This window comes from Salmo salar, chromosome ssa01 (assembly GCF_905237065.1).
Source record: "Salmo salar chromosome ssa01, Ssal_v3.1, whole genome shotgun sequence".
Taxonomy (NCBI): Eukaryota; Metazoa; Chordata; class Actinopteri; order Salmoniformes; family Salmonidae; genus Salmo; species Salmo salar.
The window spans coordinates 164071559-164078426 of NC_059442.1; positions in this window are offsets into that span (position 1 = coordinate 164071559).

Below are 6868 nucleotides of genomic sequence, written 5' to 3' on the forward strand. Positions count from 1 at the left end.
TGTTTCAATGTATACGAAGAACAAAGTTCACAGTATAAAGGCGTGTGAGACAAATATATGACCCATGAGTTTGTTCTCAGTATAAAACAATAGAAGTCCATGCTCTCACGAGAGACATATTTTCATTCCATTCATAGTTATTGTGCTGCCGGTCACCATGGGAACCAGGAAGGAGGACAGCCAGTTGATTATGAAAAAAATAGTCCGCTCTCACTGTGGGAAGATTGCCTGGCTCCGGCTGGTTTCCAGGCTGACGTGTGAAAACAAAAATACCTCAAGGAATTCTCCTCAACATGTTCTCCTTTCATTATGCAAATGATATTCAATTAGGAGAATAGAATGCATCGCTAATTGATATCATGGGAGTATTTAACTAATAAGCACCCCAGTTTGATCTGTAAATAAAAGTGTTATGAACATTTTCAAATAGGGTTGCCAAACCTCCTGGTTAGGCCAGGAGTTTTCAAGAATTCATTTGTATTTTGTTCATGTCTAATGTTGGACAATCCTACATTTTCACCTTGTGAAATAGATGACCTACATTCAATCTCTTTAAATATAGGCTCTAAGTGAATAGTAACTGCAGTAGTTGCTGTGACTGAGACATGGCTCGATGGGTCAGTTGAGGAGGAGGAGGGTGAGCTACCGGGTTATAGCGTTCATAGAATTGACCGCAACCGAAACGGTGGCGACGTGTGTGTTTTCACTAGGAATTATGTGTATTTTAACCCTCGTTCAGATCTAAGAATGGATGGTCTTGAGGTTGTATGGGTAGATATACTTCTTCCTAAATGTCGTCCTGTACTTGTTGGCCTCCTAAGCAGAATCATCTCTATGATTTACTTGAATGCAATTGCTGTGATCACAATGTATTTGCTGGTAGAGAATGTATTCTGCTTGGCAAATGTGCAGTTATCACCCAAGAAAAGTACACTAGTAAATGCCCTGTATAACTATAATCAGTTATTTGGACTAGATCAACTGATTGTTGAGCCAACCCGGGTGTGTATTGACAGTAAATCAACTTTGGATTTGATTATTGTATCAGATCAAGAGAACGTCTGTCAGTCAGGAGTCTAAATATTGGTTTTAGTGATCATATGGTAACCTACTGTACCCGTAAGACATCCATAATGCTACTAGAGGCAGGTAATAAATACATGAAAGTACGGTCTATGAAACAATACTTAAAATAACGTTTTGTAGAGGTCCTTGGAAGTTTGGATTAGTCTCATGTACTAAACTGTAATGATTTTGATCAAGCTTTATATCTTTTTAAATATCTGTATCTGTCTGCACTCGACTCTCTGGCTCCGATGAAACAAATTCGAATCAAACAGCGTTCAGGGAGAAATGGATCACTTCCGAGATCTTAGACCTCATAAGGAAAAGGGATCGCTACCTGGCCAGATTCAGAAGGACAAATCTACAGCAAGATTATGACGGTTATATTAACTGTAGAAACCAGGCAAGATACAAAAAGGATAAGGCCAAATCCAAACATTATATAGATGCTATTAATGACAATTTACCATCAGCCTCGTAAACTGTGGACAATATTAAAGGACATTGGCTCAAAAACTCCCCATAAGATAAAGTCCTGTAGTATTGGCCTGGATATTAATGATGTTTTATGTTATGACCAGGCAAAGGTTGCTAATTATCTTAACACATTTTTTACCACTATAGCCTCATCTCTGGTTAAGAAGTTACCCACCTGCTCTGGACACTATGGCCAGTCTTTCATGAACAACTTTTACCATAGCAAAGGTATCACAAATGATTTGTTTGAGCTGTGCATAGTAACAGAGGAGAAAGTTAATCTACTATGCTTAATGAGCACAAACAAAGCAACTGGACTGGATAACCTTCCTGCAAGATTCATAAAGGATATTGTCTTGTGTCACCGCTAAAATGATAACGCATATTGTAAACCTTTCTATTAATAGTGGTACTGTCACGCCCTGACCTGAGAGAGCCTTTTTATGTCTCTATTTAGGTTTGGTCAGGGTGTGATTTGGGTGGGCATTCTATGTCCTTTTTTCTATGCTTTGTTTTGGCCTGGTATGGCTCTCAATCAGGGACAGCTGTACATCGTTGTCGCTGATTGGGAGCGATACTTAGGCAGCCTGTTTTCCCTTGGGGTTTTGTGGGTAGTTGTTTCTGTTGTGTGGTTTGCACCTGACAGAACTGTTGGCGGTCGTTTGTTTCTTATGTTCAAGTGTTTTGTATTATTAAAACTTCAATATGAACACTCACCACGCTGCATCTTGGTCCCCTCTTTCAGATGATCGTTACAGGTACATTTCCCAATGATCTCAAAACAGCCCGAGTGGTTCCACTCCACAAGAAGAGCAGTAAAACAAATGTAGGAAACTACAGGCCTGTGTTGATATTCAGCACCTTATCCGAAGTTGTTGAGAGATTCGTTTTTAATCAATTTGAGGGATTCCTTCTTGAGCACAGACTTCTTAATGAACTCCAATCTGGCTTTAGAACAGCTCATTCAACTGATTACTTGCCTTATCTACCTTTTTGACCACATTAAGCAGGAAAGTGAGAAGGGGAACTATACAGGCATGGTCATGTTAGACTTACAGAAAGCTTTTGACACTGCAGACCATGATATACTCCTGATGAAACTGAAATGCATGGGTCTAAATTATGTAGCAGTGAGTTGGTTTAGGTCTTATCTGACCAACAGAACACAAGTATGTAATGTTGGTGTTGTTCTGTCAGAGGTTAAAGAAATATCCTGTGGAGTACCGCAGGGATACATTTTAGGGCCTCTCTTATTTCTTATATACGTTAATGATATGCCAGATAGAGTAAAGTGCAAACTCCTGATTTATGCTGATGATTCAGCCGTACTGGTATCAGGGAAGAATACAGTTTACACAGAGGAGACCCTGACTAAGGAATGGCATTTTGTTCGAGATCGGTTATCTGGCAACAAATTGTCACTACATTTGGGAAAAACTGATGTCAGTTTTGGGCTGACAAGATAACAGTAAACTGTGCAGGCAAGGAGATTGCATCTAAAACAAGTATATCTTATCTTGGTGTGTCCCTAGATCAATCCCTTTCTGGAGACCTGATTGCTGCTAAAATTATTTCTAAAATGGCAAACAATTTGACATTTTTATATCGTAACTTTAGATATTTTAACATTAAAGTTAAGAAAATGCTTGTCTCAAACTTGATTCAGTGTCATTTTGATTATGCCTGCTCTGCTTGGTATAGTGGGCTGTCAAAAATGCAAAATAATGTTATCAGGTATATGCTGAATGTCTCCCCTAGGACCCACATAATGTTATCTGGTATATGCTGAATGTCTCCCCTAGGACCACATAATGTTATCTGGTATATGCTGAATGTCCCTCCTAGGACCCACATAATGTTATCTGGTATACGCTGAATGTCCCTCCTAGGACCCACATAATGTTATCTGGTATATGCTGAATGTCTCCACTAGGACCACATAATGTTATCAGGTATATGCTGAATGTCTCCCCTAGGACCACATAATGTTATCAGGTATATGCTGAATGTCCCACCTAGGACCCACATAATGTTATCTGGTATATGCTGAATGTCTCCCCTAGGACCACATAATGTTATCTGGTATACGCTGAATGTCTTCCCTAGGACCACATAATGTTATCTGGTATACGCTGAATGTCCCTCCTAGGACCACATAATGTTATCAGGTATATGCTGAATGTCTCCCCTAGGACCACATAATGTTATCAGGTATATGCTGAATGTCTCCCCTAGGACCCACATAGGGGTACAGGAGTTCCGGGAGGTGGGCTTGTTGCCTGCTTGTTGCCAGAGCGGATCAACTTAAACTTAATCATATGTTTGACATGTTAAATGATCGTGCCCCAGGTTACATGAAAAACCACATTGATATGGTCTATAACCAACACAGTCACAATACCAGAGCTAGTGTTATGTCTTGTAAAATCCTAAGAGTAAACAGTACTGCAAGGAGCACGTTTTTTTCCATACAGGCATTTGTCTATGGAATAGCCTTCCCTTGGAGATCAAGCAAATAAAAAGTAAAAAATTGCTTTAAAAAGCAGGCAAAGTTTTTCATTTGGACAAGGTTGTCTAAGTAAGAGAAACCACTCCACTGCCCCTTGTGCCCCTACTGCTGGTCAGGTGTATTTATTGTGAAATGAATATGGTTGATTTTTAAGGTTAGGGAGAAGTGCAGTGACTAGTGGGACTTTTTAGAATGTCAATATAAATGAATGTATTGATGCTTGTTTGTAATTTTGTCTTGTCTTTCAATCATTATGTGTTATTGTTTTTACCATCGAGGACCACTTTGAAAATAAGCGTTTTAATTTATACTTTCAAGTGATATCTTCTGGGTCCACATTGTACATTTTGTTGTATATGTCTGTTGCTCAAAATAAATTCAATTCAATTCAAATGCAGGACTTAAGCAAATGCAATTTGGGACCAGAAATCAGCCCAGGTATGTCTAACACACCAGCCCATTTTCAGTCAAATAATGATAATTTTGTGCAAAACCCCCAATTAAGACAGGCCCACTGGGCTAAAGATGGACCAGCCCATTTGGCATTTGCCTGAACTGCCCTATAGCCCTATAGAAATTACATTTAGATGGTGTTATAACCATAGACTTTACAATAAGGATTAGCAGTTATTGTGTTTTGTCTGAGGTTTGTCTGACGACAAGGCAAACCTTTTTTTCTGTCTTGTTATTGATTTAATATTTACATGAGCGTAGTTATTGTCTTTATCCACTAGATGTCACTGCTACCTTGGGTGAGGTCTCTTTCTCTCTCGCTCTCTCTCTCTCCCTCTTTCGCTCTCTCTCAATTCCTCTTTCTCCACACACACACACACACACACACACACACACACACACACACACACACACACACACACACACACACACACACACACACACACACACACACACACACACACACACACACACACACACACACACACACACACACACACAGAGGCCTACACATACAAATAATAACTTGCAAGGATTGCCTGGGCAGAAAAGTTTGACTTCATACGCCAAGAAAAAAGTTATTATTCTGATTTCCCTCAAACAATTTAGAAGTAAAGAAATGTAAAATCTTAAACTAAACAGCTTTAAAGGGGCAATCAGACATTTTTGGACTTATAAATTAACCATATGCACCCATTGATTCTTGAAGAATATAACTTATAAATTCCTCATGAGCTTAGAACCCACTTTATAGACTCAAAACATGGTTAAAACTATAATGTTGATATCATGAATGGTCAGTCCTTGCATCCATAGCTCTGTTTGTGAATTTGAGAGTGGTAAAAAATGTCCAGCCCCGTCCCTCAGCTTTTTACTGAAACAGGGGCAGGGATTCCCATTTGTTATTGTTTTCACTGCTGATTGCCGCTTTAAGAGTCTCAGATTAGCCCTAATGAAAATAGAATATCGGATCTATGCATCTGCATTGCTTGCTGTTTTGGGTTTTAGGATGGGTTTCTACATAGCACTTTGTGACATCTACTGGTGTAAAAAGGGCTTTATAAATATATTTGATTAATTGATTGATACAAATGAGACTCCGCAACCCAAACTATTTATTCAATTTCATTTTTCCTTACTGTGTTCAATTGAGAAATTAGTTTCCTTTTCCTAAACTACAACATCAGTTGATAGGGGGAAATTACAGGCCATGTATTTGAGTACATCTCTGAGATGAAATACCATGGGAAACAATCTTTGCAATAAGAGCTTAGTTTACATCATTAGAAAATGACACAGGAGCAGAACAAAAAGGACTGTCCATTTATTTTAATGCAGTATACTGTATAAACAGTATATTGCATGTTTGGCTTTATTGGTATACATATTCTAAAAGTCGAAGACTAGACAAAGAGAGCTTGTGCATTTTTATGTAGGATAAACAAGTTCTGGGCAAACAGACAAGAGAAACATCATCCATAAACAGGAATTCGTAAGGCTACATTTTCCCCCATTCTTTCCCAGTCCTAAATATTGTGCTGAACAATGAAGAACACTAAGGCTGAAAGTAGAAGCCAAAGTCATGCATAGCAATTTTACAGTATGCTCCGTCTGTGTCATTGGCATACAACTAGTAGATATTGAACCTATAACAAAACTAGTTAGACTGTAGAAAATGACCACAATTATACTGTTCTTGCACATACAGGAGTAAGGGATTTATTGTAGAAACCTTAATAGCATGGGAAAGTGAAAATAATATTATCATACCATCTACCGCAAATATTCAGTAGTTTGAACTGGAATATAATCAAAGAGAATTATTAGACAATATTAAAGTTCCCGTGTGAATTTCTGCAAAGAGGTTCAGCAACATTTAAAGACATCAAAAGACTGTTAGGACGAGGAGTGTTAGGAAGACCTTGAAAGTGAAGACAGGTCTTGGTATCCCAGAGTGTCTTGGGCTCACATTGAAGACAAGTGTCCAACAACAATAACAGCAGCTGTAGGGTCAGAGACATAGAGCAGCAGTAAGCTTGATCTTAAAGAGACAGTGCTAGTATACCAGCAACACACTGTTGACTTTTCTCCATGTCTGAGTGCACTTTTCAAGGGTCAAACAATCATGAAGTAAAGTAGGCAAACGTTCCTATTAGATGAACTGTAACATGTTGTGATGACATGTCTTTTCTACTGGATGGGATCCCATTTGTCCCCCTACATAAGTTACAGTAATTGACATTGCCTTTATCTGAGAGTTGCTCTGTCGTTGATTTCATACGTGCATTAAGTACTTGAGTGTAAATGATTTTTTTTAAAAATTTTACCACTGTGATTTTGTGAGGTGAGAACCTACTAACAGTA